Source organism: Prionailurus bengalensis, chromosome A2 (assembly GCF_016509475.1).
Source record: "Prionailurus bengalensis isolate Pbe53 chromosome A2, Fcat_Pben_1.1_paternal_pri, whole genome shotgun sequence".
Taxonomy (NCBI): domain Eukaryota; kingdom Metazoa; phylum Chordata; class Mammalia; order Carnivora; family Felidae; genus Prionailurus; species Prionailurus bengalensis.
In genome coordinates, this window is record NC_057348.1 from 36738098 (window position 1) to 36754868 (window position 16771).

At 39.6% G+C, this 16771-nt stretch overlaps 1 protein-coding gene across 4 annotated transcripts in view; it reads right to left on the bottom strand.

Annotated features, from left to right (window-relative positions):
* The window catches only part of FRMD4B (FERM domain containing 4B), a 324025-nt gene that overhangs the window by 206591 nt on the left and 100663 nt on the right, over positions 1 to 16771 (bottom strand). For all 4 annotated transcript variants that reach the window (XM_043587910.1, XM_043587913.1, XM_043587911.1 and 1 more), the window contains exon 2: positions 13495 to 13621. The gene's annotated coding sequence lies outside the window, so the exon portion shown is untranslated. The remainder of the gene's footprint in view (positions 1 to 13494; positions 13622 to 16771) is intronic.

Consider the following 16771-nt stretch of genomic DNA (forward strand, 5'->3'; position numbering starts at 1 on the left):
AGTTGGATGCTTAACCAACTGAGCCACCCAGGTGCCCCATTAATCTATTAATGTAAAAAACAAATCAATGGGAAAAGAAGGATGGGAATATGCAACTTCCTAAGGGATACAAATGGCCAGTAAATACAAGAAAAAAAACCTTGATTTCACTGACAATCAAGAATAAATATTATATAACAAGATACAATATTTCTTTTATCCAAATGTCAGAAGCTGAATTATTTTTATAATACAATGTAATTGATGTAAGACATATGCTGAATACCTTAGTCCCAATGTGGAAATTCATATTTGGAATAAAAACAGCTCTTTTGGAAAAAAAAAAGATAAATTTGAAATTTGCTCAGGTGACTGGGTTGCTTTCTGAAGCTGATTTCAAGAGGCAAGACTAAAAGAATGTGAGATTCTAAATCACAAATCAAATAAAAACAATATAAAAAATCATAGAGGCTGTCAATAAAAACTTCACCTTTTGGTCCTTAGAACTTGGTCACTGTGGCCAGACTGTGACTTTGAACAGTAGGAAAGTGGCTGATCAACTAGTGCTTTCCAAGATTTCCTTGTTTTATTATTTTCCACAGTGTTAACCTCTCTCCTCAGTAGTCAATTTTTCATTTACAGTATTTCCATAATGCTTTCTTAACAATTAGCCAATGTATCAGTGTCACTTTCTCCTCACGCTTCCCCAAGCACATCGCTTTCTTTGCAAAAGCAATATTGGTCAGAGAGGACATTTAGTACATGTGAATCAATTCTGCTGCCATTAGAATGTGGACGGAGTTCAATTCAGCAGGAAACAGAAGCTAGAGAATTGGCGGTTAGGTTGAACTTGCTCACCATTTTGAGCCCCATTCCCCTGAGGGCAAGCGCGACCGTGTCCTGGCTGTGGCAGTGGCGTACTCTGTTCACACAGCGCACCCCGCTGGCCACTGCGGAAAGTTCACCTCCCGTGCACAATTTTAAAATTAAATGACTGCTGGTCTACCACCTACATTTCATCTCTAATCAACTTGGAATTCAAGAACCAGGGCCATCTTTTGCCCCCACCTTTCATGAGGGCTTTGGTTCTAACACCAGTGCTTTAGAAGAGGAATAATAACAATAGTATCATTTAATAAGTGAATTAGTTACATGTCCCATTCCATTAAATCCACCCAATCATGGTACAAAATAGATACACAATAATGTTAATTTTATAAATGAACCACAACACGATAGGTATTATTATTGCCTCTATTTTTCAGGAGGTTTGGAGCGGTGAAGGAGAAATTCGCCAAAGGCTCTAAAATAATTAAGTAGGCAGCAAAGAGTGGAACCCCATCTAATTCCAGAGTTCAAGCTTAGTGACTACAAAGTATTGCCCGTCTTATTCGTGAATGTTAAAAAGAAAAAAAAAAAAACACCTGAAAGATGACAATTCATTTGAAAGCCTACCATAACAGGTTAGGCCCTTTAATGCCTGATACTTGATAAAGTTTGACAGAGAGCAGAGGCTATTTCCTGAGCAGCTTGTACAAAGTCAACTCCAAGGACATGCTAATCAAAATGGGGCATAAGCACATGATATCCATATCAGTCAGAAGTTAAACAACAGAATGGGCCAAATTTAAGCCTCTGGCACATGCTGAGATGTAACAAGCCTCCTGTTCCAATAAGGTACAGTATCTTTCCAGTGCTCTATGGATAAGGTACGGATAAGGCTCGGATAGGCTTATAATAGAGACTTTCATTATTGTGGAGCTAAAGTAGACTTAAAAAATTTTTTTCAAGTTTATTTATTTTGAGAGAGCATGTGCACAAGTGGGGGTGGGGCAGAGAGAGAATCTTAAGCAGGCTCCATACTGTCAGCACAGAGCCCAACGCGGGGCTTGAACCCACGAACTGTAAGATCATGACCTGAGCCAAAACCAAGAGTCGGAGGCTCAACTGACTGAGCCACCCAGGTGCCCCCAAAATAGGCTTTTTAAAACATGTGTGTGTGTCTGTGTCTGTGTTTTCAGTAGAGGCTACCAGAGATTACATTCATCTGAGAGAGTCAACACAGAAGGTTCCAGAGTTAGGTGGAATTTATATCCTAAGCTTGGATGAAAGGATTTTTCCATTCTCATTAACAGCAACCCATTGGTAATGCCTGCCTGGGGCCCAGTGTCAGGAAGGACTGTGGGACTGGTTCTGTGTTTTACAAAGAAAGCATGCTTTGCTGATTAATAAAGTGTGCCCTGGCAAGCGACATGAGGGTGACACATTTACTGCACATTTAATCATGACTAGAACATTCATGGAACTGCCATATTGGTTCACCACCACAGAGGTACCTCAGAACTGCCAGCCAGGACTGAGAGGAAAGATCACAGTGCAGACCTGGGAAATTTAAATTAGAGAATAATTTAACCTGTGAAAACATTAAGGTCTATGGGATTTATCCTCAGATGTGAGAAGGTAAGCCCATAGATGCTCTTGGGGGTCAAGATGACAGACAGGTCACTTGGCTAAGAAACAGGAGTGGAAAAAGGCAAGCAATATGGCTGACAACTTGTATTCCATACTGGCCCAGGAGAGTTTAGCAGACTTGCTATTTCTTCAGCTCAGCCTCATGGATTTGGGAGGTGTGACTATAGAACTTCTCATTTTTCTTATTTCTTTTCTTCATCATTTGAAAGGTTTTAGCAAAGTCTGCTTCAAAATGTCTGCCTGTCTTATGGGTGCTGAGGGAAAATGAAGTTTTGGCCAATGTTTGTCAGAATATAAATGGGAGGGGAGTGCCCCCTGGTGGTAGATTTGGAAAATCCCTAGTTATGTCCCAGATTCCCAAAAGTGTTCCAGGAAGCACTCAACCGCTCATGCTCTTCCATGGGAGCAGTAGTGGTAAAAGAACCCTGGGAAACAACTGTATATTATATAACATATACTAATATATTATTTAACATAATACATATGATTTCCCTTTCTTGGCAATTCACAATATTAAAAAAAATTTGTTAATGTTTATTTATTTTTGAGAGAGAAAGACAAGAGGGTGAGTGGGGGAGGGGCAGAGAGAGAGGGAGACAGAATCCGGAGCAGACTCCAGTCTCTGAGCTGTAAGCAAACAGCCTGACTTGGGGCTCGAACTCATGAACTGTGTGATTATGACCTGAGCTGAGTCAGATGCTTAACCCACTGAGCCATCCAGGAGTCCCAACACAATGTTTATTAGTATGTTAATCCTTAAGAAGTCCCACAGTAAAGAAATTCTAACTCTTTGTAATTCACCATTTCCTAAATTTGTTTGAACATAAACATGATTATTTTTTAAATTAATGTAAGGTTGTGGGAGGCATGAATCTTAGGATGAAAGAAAGAATATAAGAATCTTCTTTCAATATGGAGATAGTCTTTCCAGAGCTTTTTCCTTGATAAAGCTTAGAAAACTTACATTTTTGTGTATAGCATTTTCTTGCACCTCCTTCAAGATTGGCATTACTAAAAAGCCAGGTAAATGTTGAAGAATAATTTCCAGCTGGAGATAAATTATTTACATATTTCAAGGCACAAGCTTTTACTGAAGAAAAGCTAAAAGAGTATCAATACTCTTAAGCTTTCCAGGCATAACCACCCGGTAGAAATTCTAGGCATGCTCCCCCAGTATATAGACAGCTCCCCTGATACTACTAGATGGGAAAACGTAGTGGCTCAGAGCACTGTGGGCTCTAGAACCATCTTTCCAGGGCTTGACAGCCAGCTTTACCTCTCACCAACTGTGTAACCTTGGGCATGTTACATAACCTCTCTGTTCTCCACGTCCTTTCTCATCTCTGAAATGGAAATAACAGCCTTTCCTGGCTCTGTTGAAGATTAAATGAGTTAATATGTGTAAAGTCTTTAAAGAATGCCTGTGAGGTGGCTGGTAATTTCTTTCTGAAGCGGCACTACTAAAGTCAGAAGTATCATTTAAAGGATCACTTGAAAGGAAAATAATTTTTTTCCCTTTGAAAATATTGCTCTTTCATTTTGGGCCATGAGACCATTAGGAAATTTTGGCTATCACTAACGTGCATCAGGGTGGTAATTTAGCTTTTTTTTTTTTTATTTGGAAACATTCGGAAATTTTTCCTCTTAATGTTATTTCAAAGTTGTGGTAAAACACATGTGAGATGAAAGTTACCATTCCAGCCATTTTTAAGTGTAGGGTTTTGTGGCAGTAAGTGCATTTATATTGTTGGACAATCATCATCACCATCCTTCTCCAGAACATTTTCATCATCCCCAAATGCCACTCTGTAGCCATGAGGCAGTGACTCCTCATTTTCCCCTTTCCACCAGCCCGTGGCAACCACTATTCCACCTCTGTCTCTATGCATTTGACTAGTCTGGGAACCTCATATAAATGGAATCATACAATATTTGTCCTACTGTGTCTGGCTTGTTTCACTCGGCATAAAGTCCTCAAGGTTCTTCCATATTGTACCATGTGCCAGAATGTTCTTCCTTTTTAAGGCTGAATAGTATTCCATTGTATGTATAGACCACATTCTGTTTATCAATTCACCTGTCAATGGATGCTTGGCTTGTTTCTACCATTGGCGGTTGTGAGTAATGCTATGAATATTGGTGTACAAGTATCTGTTCAAGAAGTCTCCACTTACAGGGGCGCCTGGGTGGCTCAGTCGGTTAAGCGGCTGACTTTGGCTCAGGTCATGATCTCACGGTCCGTGAGTTCGAGCCCCGCGTCAGGCTCTGTGCTGACAGCTCAGAGCCTGGAGCCTGTTTCAGATTCTGTGTCTCCCTCCCTCTGACCCTCCCCTGTTCATGCTCTCTTTCTCTTTGTCTCAAAAATAAATAAACGTTAAAAAAATTTTTTTTAAAAAAAGAAGTCTCCGCTTACAATGCTTTTAGGTATGCACTCAGAGGTGGATTGCTGGATCATATGGTAATTCTAGCTTAACATTTTTTATTTCAAAAAAATTCTTTAACGTTTATTTATTTATTTTGAGAGAGAGAAAGAGCAAGGGGAAGCGTGAGCAGGGGAGGGGCAGAGCGAGGAGGAGTGAGAGCATGTCAAGTGCAGGGCTCGAATTCACAAACCATGAGATCATGACCTGAGCCCCAATCAAAAGTCGGACGCTTAACCAACTGAGCTACCCAGGCACTCTAATTCTAGTTCAATTTTCTTTGAAGAATGGCCATACTGTTTCCCACAGTGACTGCACCATTTCACATTCCCACCAATGCACAGGATTCCAATTTATGCACAGCCTTACCAGCACTTTTTAAAAATACATATATAATAGCCATTCTAGTGGATGAAGTGGTATCTTATTGCGGGATTTGATGTGCATTTTCCTAATGATCGTTTAACATTTTTAAATGGTTTTCAAGCAGACTTCCATACGAAGGACACAAATTTTAATCTCTATCATTCATTTGACATTTAGATATTCCTATATTTGTATATATCTTTGATGATTTTAAAGTTATTTCTTGCTTTGAAGGGAATAAAAGAACTTGCATCTGTTTTCTATTTATTTTAATTAAAGAAAATGTTTAACAGTTAACTTTGAAGAATGGAAGTGAGAGCCTTTAATATTCAACATCATAAAATACGTTTCCTGTTTGACTATCTTTACATAAATCATGCAATAATTTTGAAATAAAAACATTTTTAAAAATAAGAAAATTTAAAAAATAAGAACCATCATTTTGTGAGACTTCGGAGCCAAAAGAGAGTCTGTTTGTTTCTTTGTTTTAACCAAACTTCAGCAGGAAATTTGAGTACCAGCAGAAACACATCAAATTCCTCAACATTTAGTGTTCTAAATTTCTTTTTTAAGATTTATTTATTTTTGAGACAGAGAGAGACAGAGCATGAACGGGGGAGGGTCAGAGAGAGAGGGAGACACAGAATCTGAAACAGGCTGCAGGCTCTGAGCTGTCAGCATGGAGCCCGACGCGGGCTCGAACTCCCGGACCGCGAGATCATGACCTGAGCTGAAGTCGACGCTTTTAACCGACTGAGTCACCCAGGAGCCCCTTAACATTTAGTGTTATGAATGCCAGTCAGTCTCCAGGTATCTCTTTCAAACCCGGTTACTCACACCTAATGATTGCCTATTACATGTTTGAGAACATGCTTAAGTTATTTGTTTTCTTTTGAATTTATTAATGATTATATTTTTCCTTAAACGTACTTTAACCAGGCTGTTTTTTTTCAAATTGTAGAAGCTACATATATTCCAGAGCTAAAAAATAAGCAAACAAACTTACTGGCTTCTAAATATGAAAAAGAAAACTACCCAAATTAAAGTAATAAATACTTAAATTAATATCTACAAAAATTAATGTATTGTCAAACTTTGTTAGTTGATAAAGTGTAGCTTATATTAAATTACATTACGTTTTAAAGTAATTTCAAGTTACATTTTTTACTTGACATGAATCATCAAGGATACATGATGAATCCTGAAGAATTATAGCCAATAAGAAACTAAATGAGTTTCTTGTAATAAATATTTTCAAAATGAATTAAAAAACCTTTAAAAAGGGAAGAGAGTAAAAGATTATCTTTAATGTGGGATACATGTGAGTTTTAATATGCTTGATATCGTGTAGGGTGGGTATCTAAATGTAAAAATTGTGAGGGCTGACAAATATCCTTAGATGTCCCTCACCGTAACAATTCAAATTAAAACAAATTAAACACATCAAGGGGCGCCTCGGTGGCACAGTTGGTTGACTGTCCAACTTTGGCTCAGGTCCCGATCTCATTCTGTGAGCTGTCAGCACAGAGCCTAGAGCCTGCTTCAGATTCTGTCTCCCTCTCTCCCTGCCCCTCCCCTACTCACGCTCTGTCTCTCTCTCTCTCTCTCTCTCTGAAAAAGAAATAAACATTAAAAAAATTTTTTTTTTAAAACAAACAAAAAAACCCCAAATTAAACACATCAAAAAAACCCTCTTCTCTTCAAAAGACACCATTGAGAAAAAGAGAAAACAAGGTAGACACTGGGAGAAAATATTTGCAAAGCAGACATCTGAGAAAGGACTTGCATCCAGAATATATAAAGAACTCTCAAATTCAATAAGAAAACAAAACACCTGGGGTGCCTGGCTTGCTCAGTCAGTAGAGCATCTGACTCTTGATCTTGGGATTGTGAGTTCAAGCCCCATGTTGAGTGTAGCGATCACTTAAATAAATAAAACTTAAAAAACAAAACAAAACACCGACTTTTAAAAAATGCACAAAAGATTGAATCAGTTCACTGAGAAAATATACAGATGGCAAGTTAGAATGTGAAAAGATATTCAGCATCAGTCGTCTTTAGGGAAAAGCAAGTTAAAACCACAACAAGTTATTACTACATACCTATCAGAATGGATGAAATGGAAAAAGACTGGTCATACCATCTACTGATAAGAAGGTGAAGGAACTGGAACTCTCTTTCAGGGCAGGTGGGAATGTAAACTGGTACAACCACTTAAGAAAACAGTGTGACAATTTCTCAAAAAGCTGACATATACCTACCATAGGATCGAGCCATTCTACTCCTAGATATTTACCCAAGAGAGCTGAAAGCCTATATTCACGTAAAGACTTATACATGAATATGCGTGGTAGCATTATTTGTAATAGTGAAAAACTGGAAATAACTCAAACACCCATTAATGGGGAATAACTCAACAAATGGAGGTTATTCAGGTAATGGAATCCAACTCAACAACATAAAGGAATGGAACATCACACACAGTACAGCATGGATGAATCTCAAAATAATTATGCTGAGTGAAAGATGCCAGACAAAACAATTTGTAGTGTAGGATTTCCTTCATATAAAATTGTAGGAAAGGCAAACTAATACACAGTGATAGAAACAAGATCAGTGGTTGCCTGGGGTAAGAGAGGAGTGGGATAGGGCAGGAAGGGCAGATTACAAAGGTGCATGAGAAGACTGAAGAATGATGGATGTTTTCATTAACTTGATTATGGTGATGGCTTCATGAGTATAAACATATGCCAAAACTTACCAGGCTGCCCACTTTATTTTTTTATTTTTTATTTTTTGGCTTCTCAGCTCTGAGCTGCTGCTTTATTTTACTGCCTAAGCAGTGCCAAACATGCAACAAAAAGCAAGACACTTAAGAATTCTCAGAGGATCCTCTTTCTTAATTATATTTGAAAATATTTTGCCAGTTTCATCTTCCCCCTCATCCTTCTCTTTGCCTTTTTTTGTTTCCTTGAGACATAACTGACATACAGCTCTGTGTAAATTTAAGGTGGACGGCATAATGACTGAACATACACACGTTGTGGAATTATTACCAGGGTAAGTTTAGTTAGCATCTCCCTCCTCATAGAGTTACAACATGTTTTCCTCAAATTTGACACTCTGTTTTAATTTATTTTTTTCTAAAGTAAACTCCGCACTCAACCTGGAGCTCGAACTCATGACCCCCATGCTCTACTGACTGAGCCATCAGGCACCCCTCAAATTTTACCCTTTAAATATGTGCAGTTTAATTGCTGGTCAGTTCTGCCTTAATAAAGCTATTAGAAAGCCCTTAACTGTAACAACTAAACATGGCACAGGCATATGAAGAAGTAAGTAATCTCCACTCATCTGACACCATTCGTGAGATCATCTCCTTGAGGTTTCCAACATGAAGTGCATGCCCTTCCATATATTCTCTTTACTTGTATGAACCTGTGACTACGTTATAGGGTTTACACATTTTGCAAAATGGATGACCCATTCAAATGCTATTTTCACGGAATTTTATTATGGTTAAAAAAATCTCTTATTATGCATAAAAACTTCTGGGTGTTCTGAAATTAAGTCTCATTATTTTATAGCCAACATGCCTTAGATGCTTTACCAACAAAGGGGATGTAAAACTATGAATAGAAGCAGTTTCCTTTGCAGGAAATTACTAGATAGAGGAGTTGGTCTTCTTTGAGGGAGGGATAAGATCAAGTTCTTTCTATACCGAGAGCCTGTTTTCCACAAGATGTAGTTTAATTTAGAAAAGAAAAACTATTTCTTGTTTTAAACTGTAATTAAATTCTCACTCCAGGTTAAACATTGCACACACAGGGATGTTATATGTGAGCACATTCAATTGGAAACAGACCTTTCAGGATTGTTTTGGTTGTAACCTGGAAAATGGTACCAACTCTAGGGTTTTTTTACCACAGGTCAGGATGACTTTTAAAAAAAAAAACCCTTCAATTCAAAAAATGTTAAAATCTATGCTTACTGTGAAAAATGCAAAAAACATACAAGGATAGGGGATAAAATTTTCTTCTCTCCTGCTCTGCCCCTCATTCCATCTGTTAGACAATCACTGTCAACAATCTGAAGGTAACTTTCCAGACTATATGGTGCCTGTGGGCACACGTGTGTGTGGGCCTGCTTTTATTTTTTGTCTGCTCATTTACTTTTTCTCTCAATTAAAAAATTCTGATAAAATAGATATGACATAAATCTGCCATTTTCATCATTTTTAAATGTACAATTCGTTGGCGTTAATTTCATTCACAATGTTGTGCAACCATCACCACTACTTCCAAGACTTTTTCATCACCCCAAACAGTAGCCATTAATCCCATTAATCATTAATGCCCCATTCCTCCCTTGTCCCAATTCCTGGTAATCTCTACTTGCTCTATGAATTTGCCTAGTCCAGATAATTCACATAAGTTGAATCGTACAGTGTTTGTCCTTTTGTGTCACTTATTGTAATGTTTTCATGGGTTTTTTTTTTTTTGCTTTTTTCCCCCCTTTTTAATGTTTATTTATTTTGAGAGAAAGATAGAATGTGAGTAGGGGAGAGGCAGAGAGAGGGAGAGGGAGAGAATCCCAAGCAGGCTCTGTGCTATCAGCACAGAGCCCAACATGGGGCTCGAACTCATGAACCATGAGATCATGACCTGAACCAAAATCAAGAGTTGGACACTTAACCGACTGAGCCACTCAGGCACCCCTGTTTTCAAGATTTATGCATATTGTAGCATGTATCAGAACTTCATTCCTTTTTATGGCAGAAGAATATTCCATCGAAGACCAAATTTTGTTTATCCATTCATCTGCTGATGGACACTTAAGTTGTGTTCATTCGCTTTTGACAGACATGATCATAATATACACAATTTCAGGAGCTTTTCCCCTTTCAGTTAATACATTTCAGGGGCTACCTTGTCCTACTGGATGGAAATACCACCACTTATTTACTACTCTTCTATTAATAGACACATAAACTGCTGCCATATTTTTGCTATTAAAACAGCGCTAGAGCGAACGTACTTGTGCATACAGTGTTTTGTATTCAGACCAGTTTGTCTGGAAGACAAACTCTTAAAAGTTCTATTATCTGGTCAATGCGAATGTTCATTTAACATTTTGACAAATACTGCCAAGTTAGCTTCCAAAAATATGGCCACTGTTGACAGTCTCATCGACAGTGATCATGAGAGCCATTGTGTCCATGTCTTTCCCACAAGGGGTATTTAGAACTTCTGTCATTCTTGCCAGTTTGACAGGTGCACTTGGTTATTTAAATAAGGTATACTATAATCAGGGCTGATATTCAGTAGCAATGCATACGTGTAGCTAAACTTAATATTAAAATACAAAATTTCCTCCGTAGTGTTGGGCAACCGATCACTGCCCTGAGCCCTACCCTCGAACCCCGCCTATCTCCCCACAATCCAGCAACTGAAGGGAAACACCCTGCCCGGCACTACGGCCTATACCCATTTAAGTTGGTCCTTATTTGTGCTGTGCAATTAATGTTTAGAATCTTTCTCCTGCCTCCAGGAGTCAAATTTTTTTGTGAGACCCATTGATTATCTCCTTGCTCTAATTCTGAATCTCTAGTCCTGTAAAGGGATCATCTGTCTCAATTACAACACCTGTGCTCCTGAGATCAGGGACCCTGTCCTTCTCATTCATTTTTTCACTCCCAGAATGTTTTTCAAGTACCTCAGATACAGCAGTTGCTGGACCAGGATCCCAGAATATTATTGTGAAAACATCAACCCAGCCTCACAGGACCTATAGACCAGTAAGAAAGGTAGGAAAAATAACTGAGGAAGCAAATAAAGAAAATAATTCTCATTAAGAATGAGTGCCCTAAAGGAAACAGGCTCTGATGACAAGTTAATGAATGATTAACTTCTGCCCTCATTTGCCTATCTGTATGTCCTTTCTTTTTTTTTTTTTTTTTAAATTTTTTTCCACGTTTTTATTTATTTCTGGGACAGAGAGAGACAGAGCATGAACGGGGGAGGGGCAGAGAGAGAGGGAGACACAGAATCGGAAACAGGCTCCAGGCTCCGAGCCATCAGCCCAGAGCCTGACGCGGGGCTCGAACTCACGGACCACGAGATCGTGACCTGGCTGAAGTCGGACGCTTAACCGACTGCGCCACCCAGGCGCTCCTGTATGTCCTTTCTTATACCTACTTTATTTTCTTTTAAAAATTAAAAAAAAATTTTTTTTAACATTTATTTATTTTTGAGAGACAGAGTGAGACAGAGCACGAGTGGGGGAGGGGCGGAGAGAGGGGGTTACACAGAATCCAAAGCAGGTTCCAGGCTCTGAGCTGTCAGCACAGAGCCCGATGCAGGGCTCAAACTCACAAACTGTGAGATCATGACCTGAGCCGAAGTCAGACGCTTAACCCATTGAGCGACCCAGGCACCCCACTTATACCTACTTTAAATAGCCAAGCTCATCACCTGTCAGACTGGCAAGGATGAGAAAATTTCTGAATGTCCCTTGTTTCAAGGATATGGACAAAAAGACCCTCAAAGTTAGTGTTGATGAGAATGACAACAAATGTAACAAGTGATATTTTTGGAAGACAGTGTCATGGTGGGGGGGCGGTGGTTCTCCTTAGTAGACAGGTCTGAGACAGAAAGGAAAGCGCAAAGGAGTCAGGGGCAGGGAGGGAGAGTATACAGGCTGCACTGGGTAGTGTGTGCAAAGGCTCACGGGTAGTGTGGTGCAAAGGATCTGTTGTGATTGAAAGGGTCAGGAACAAGGTATGAGTGAGCCCAGAATGCAAGTGGCAGAGGCTGGAAATAAATCCGGCTAGGGCCGGATCACACTGTGCCTTACAGATTGCAGCCAAGAGTCTGAGATGACCTGCTTTATAATTTAAGATCCTACATCACTTAAGTTTATATTCTCCAATTGTTCCTGAAGCACCTAAGTGACTACGAGTTTGAGAGACACACTGAGCCCCCTGTAGCTTTCTTTTATCCTTCTTAGTGCCCCGTGGGTTCCCAAGATAGCAGCGTGGACTGTGCATACACGCCCAGGGTGAGACATATCTGCCTTCACTTCCTCTGCACCCTTTAGGATCCTCTACCTCTCTGCTCCACAGAAAACAACAGAGATTTCCATCTCTGAAGGACACTTTACTCAAGGATAAAATCAGCCACTTTCTATGTGCTCACCATTCTCCCAAGTGCTTTGTATAATATTAACTCATTTCATCCGCATATCCTCATCTACCCAAGAAAACGGAGGCGAAGGAAGATGAGCCATTTTGACCACAGTCATAGAAGTGGTCAGTGGAAGACCAAGAATCTTGAGTCCATGTCTTTGACTGCTCAAGGATAGTCCTCTCCAGCCGGGTTGGTGCGTGGAAATTGCAATCCACCTGTTTATTTCACTCAAGGAAGCATTTTGAGAGACTGTGTAAATGCTGTTCTTAACTGTTGTACATTCTGCTTGGATACAACTCATACTTTTCACATTATACATCAATCTCCCTCAAATCAAATATGGACTGTGTCAAATATGGATTTCTGAGATCACCTAATGTAGAAACATCCTGAGACATCATAGGCTAGCACTGCCCATGAGCCTGGCAGTTTGGTTTCCAGCTTGGGCTGCCACTGGAATATTTCAATTTCCCTCTTATTTTATTGTAAAAAGCCATGGAAAATAGGGGAAAGACCCAAAGGACTAACACTAAAGGTACAGAGCACACCTGTACTACAAGAAAGCTAAGGATGAAAATCACTGCATGTATAAAAATAATCAACTATTAGCTTGCTCAATTGTCCTCTGGACTTAAGCCGGTCAGTGTTCAACTGAGAACAAAAAGATAATAACTTTACAACTGTGTGTATAAAATATTGGAAATATATTGTAGGAAATGTGTCAACGGCACAGCACGGTTAGTTAGTACATCGGTTATTTTGGCTTTTGTTTGTTTTGCTTTCTGAAAAGAGAACCCCTTTGTAAAAGGTAAGTCTATTTTTCAACTTTTGGGCAACTAGCTTTTATTTGAGAGTAAGGAATTAACTGTATTTACTAATTGTCTTCCTCATTTCTAGAACACAGATATTTTGATGGTAGATCATATTATGTATCCTATCCTATCCTATCCTATCCTATCCTATCCTATCCTATCCCCAGTTGGTAAGTCTCTGTACACTCACACACATACGTGTAGAAACCCACTTTCCTGTTCAGCATCAGAGTTCAGCATTTACAGGTGTCCACTTACCTTTACTAGTAGGTATTCTTCTGACTTCCTCTTGCTTTCACTGTAATAATCTTCAGATTTTGTTTGCCATGCATAGTTGTCATCTTTTTCTTTCACACATTCTTTCTTCCGGATTTCTCACCAAAGCCTGTAACCCAGAAAAGAGACGCTCCTCAATTTCTGTAGGCACGCAGGAAAGAACTAGAGTTCTCAAATCAGTGACACTTCTAATTTATTTCTAGTTTTCCCTTGGCTGGCTACAGTTTAATCACCGTTTTAGAAATTTACCTAACGAGATTTAAAATAGAGCTATCTCGACATACAAATGAAATTGAGGCTGTTCTCAACAACTAAGTGATTTGGCCTCTTACATAATGCATTTCATTGAATAGACAGTGTTACCGTCTCTGTAGAAGGAGATTCCGCAGGGCTGAAAGTTATCTACAGTAGTTGTAAATTCAGGGTGACAAAAGTGGGAGAAATCAATAAAGCATCACCGCAGAATCCATGTTACAGAATTACTGGAACCAGGATAGCACTCCCAAATCTCGTTTTTAACAGATGTCAGTTGTGGAGAGAATGAAGCACATGTCATGAATACTGATGAAATTTAGTGTGTGTCTTGCGCCCTAAGATGCTCATTTATATGTATTTGTCATTTTCTCTATAAAAGAAAAGGAAACAGCTATCCCTCGGAAGCTCTCCTTAAGTCGGGAAGTGCGCTTCTTGTCAGCTGTGGGTCAAACTGTTTCACACCCAGGAGTGTGTAAAAAGTGGACAAGAAGGCGGAAGCAGCAGGTGTGGCATTCACTGTTTTGCCGTGTGAGTGGATAAAACTCGACTTGTCCAACCATCCCGCACTGCACCTCCCCATTCCACCTGAGCCTCAGCTCTCCCTGGACATGGACACAGGCGTGAAGTGGAAGATGGCGGCCGGAAGCAGAAAGAACTCAGGACAATTTGTTCATCAGCACCTTTGCTCCTGCCTCCTTACTGATGCCATATGATACACCCATCTTTTCTAACAGGAACGAGATATTCCAGGGGCTCCACCACAATGAGAGCTGAGAGTTTCTTTTCTTTTCTTTTTAATGTTTATTTATTATATTGAGAGAAAGAGCATGAGTGCGGAAGGAGCGGAGAGAGGGTGACAGAGAATCTCTGCGCTGTCAGCAGAGAGCCTGATGCAGGGCTCGAATTCACAAACCATGAGCTCATGACCTGAGCCAGAACCAAGCGTTGGATGCTTAATGGACTGAGCCACCCAGGTACCCCAGCTGGGAGTTTCTTGTGGGCAATATTTGCAGTATCCTTTTAGGACAAAAATAGATTTTAGGAAACAAACTAATTTACTTATCTTTGAATCTTAAAGCCAGTAAGACCCTAATTTTATGTGAGGTGTGTTAAATTCAATATTAAAATGCTAACAAAAAAATTAAATTTAAATAGGGGGATCTAATGTTGATAGAGTGTAGCCATGGGACTGCAGTAACGGTTTGGGTAGGATGAAATCAGAATGAAGACCTCTCACATCCAGCCATCTCCTTAGACCCCGTGGCTTCCAGGGAAAATACTGGGTATAGAATATACGAGAGGGATAGTGTAGTCCCAGCCCCCACTTTACAGTAAGATAACTGAGGCTTCCAGAGAGGGAAGGGGACCTGCAGGAGAACCAAAGGGAGAACTGGCACCGTCGTGACTCCGTACGTTTTCTGCTTTATCAAAACGTCTCTCTACAAATTCCATGTGTCCACCAGGTTACGTAAGTTCCTAGACTGGGGGTTAGACCTTGTAAATAGTGATATAACAAGCAGCCTGGATCACAGGGCAGAAGAGAGAGAAAGGCAATCATTTATTGAGTGCCCACCACAAGCCATTTAGTGCGCAGGGCATAGCACTTACATTGCAGCTAATGCTTCCGGGAACTGTGAAAATCATATAGGAATCATTATCTTATGAAGATGAGGAAACTGAGTCACGGCAAGAGGATACTTTGTTTGAGGTGACACACAGCTAGTAAGTTTTGTTGTTTTTGTTTTTGTTTTTTTTATTTTAATTCCCGTACAGTTAATATACAGTGTTGTAATAGTTTCAGGTGTATGATATAGTGATTCAACACTTCAATACATCACCTGGTGCTCATCACAAGTGCACTCCTTAACCTCCATCACCTATTTCACCCATCCCCCCCACCTACCTCCCTTCTGGTAACCATCGGTTTGTTCTCTTTTATTAAGAGTCTGCTTCCGGCTCCTGGGTGGCTCAGTCAGTTGAGCATCCAACTTCAGCTCAGGTCATGCTCTTACGGTTCATTGAGTTCAGCCCCGCATCGGGCTCTGTGCTGACAGCTTAGAGCCTGGAGCCTGCTTCCGATTATGTGTCTCCGTCTCTTTCTGCCCCCTCCCTGCTCACACTGTCCCTCTCTGCCTCTCAAAAAATAAAGAAAACTGATTAAAAAAAAAAAAGAGCCTGCTTCTTAATTTGTCTCTCTTTTTTCCTTTGCTCATTTGTTTTGCTTCTTAAATTCCACATATGAGTGAAATCCTATGGTATTTGTCTTTCTCTGACTGACTGATTTCTTTCTTTCTTTCTTTCTTTCTTTCTTTCTTTCTTTCTTTCTTTCTTTCTTTCTTTCTTTCTTAAGCAGCAGGTAAAAGTTTATTAGAGTAAGATTAGAAAGGAAGAATAACAGGAAATCTCTCTTTACAGAGAGGGGACATTTGAAAGTGAATGACTTATTTCACTTAGCATTGTAATTTCTAGCTCCATCCATGTCACTGCAAATGGCAATATTTCATTCCTTTTTATAACTGGATAGTATTCCATTTTATATACACACATACACACACCATGTCTTTATCCATTCATCTATTGATGGACACTTGGAATGTAAACCGGTGCTGCCATTCTGGAAAAACAGTGTGGAGTTTCATTAAAAAGTTAACAATAGAACTACCCTATGAGCCAGCAGTTGCACTACTGAGTATTTACCCCAAAATACAAAAACACTAATTCCAAGGGATACAGGCACCCTTATGTTTATAGCAACCTTATCTACAATAGCTAGTAAGTTCTTTGATTCCATGGTCCGATATACTCTGACTTCCTACCTGTAATGAGCAGCAACTGTAAACCCAGGAAATATGCATCTATTTGAAAACTCCAGATCCCAAGAATAGAAACGGAATGGATAGTGTTTTAAAGAAGACTAAAGAAGAGAACAGAGGAAAAATAAGTTAAAAGCACTATGGGAGTATATTCAACAATTCAACTCTTAATGTGTAGGAGGGAAATGTTT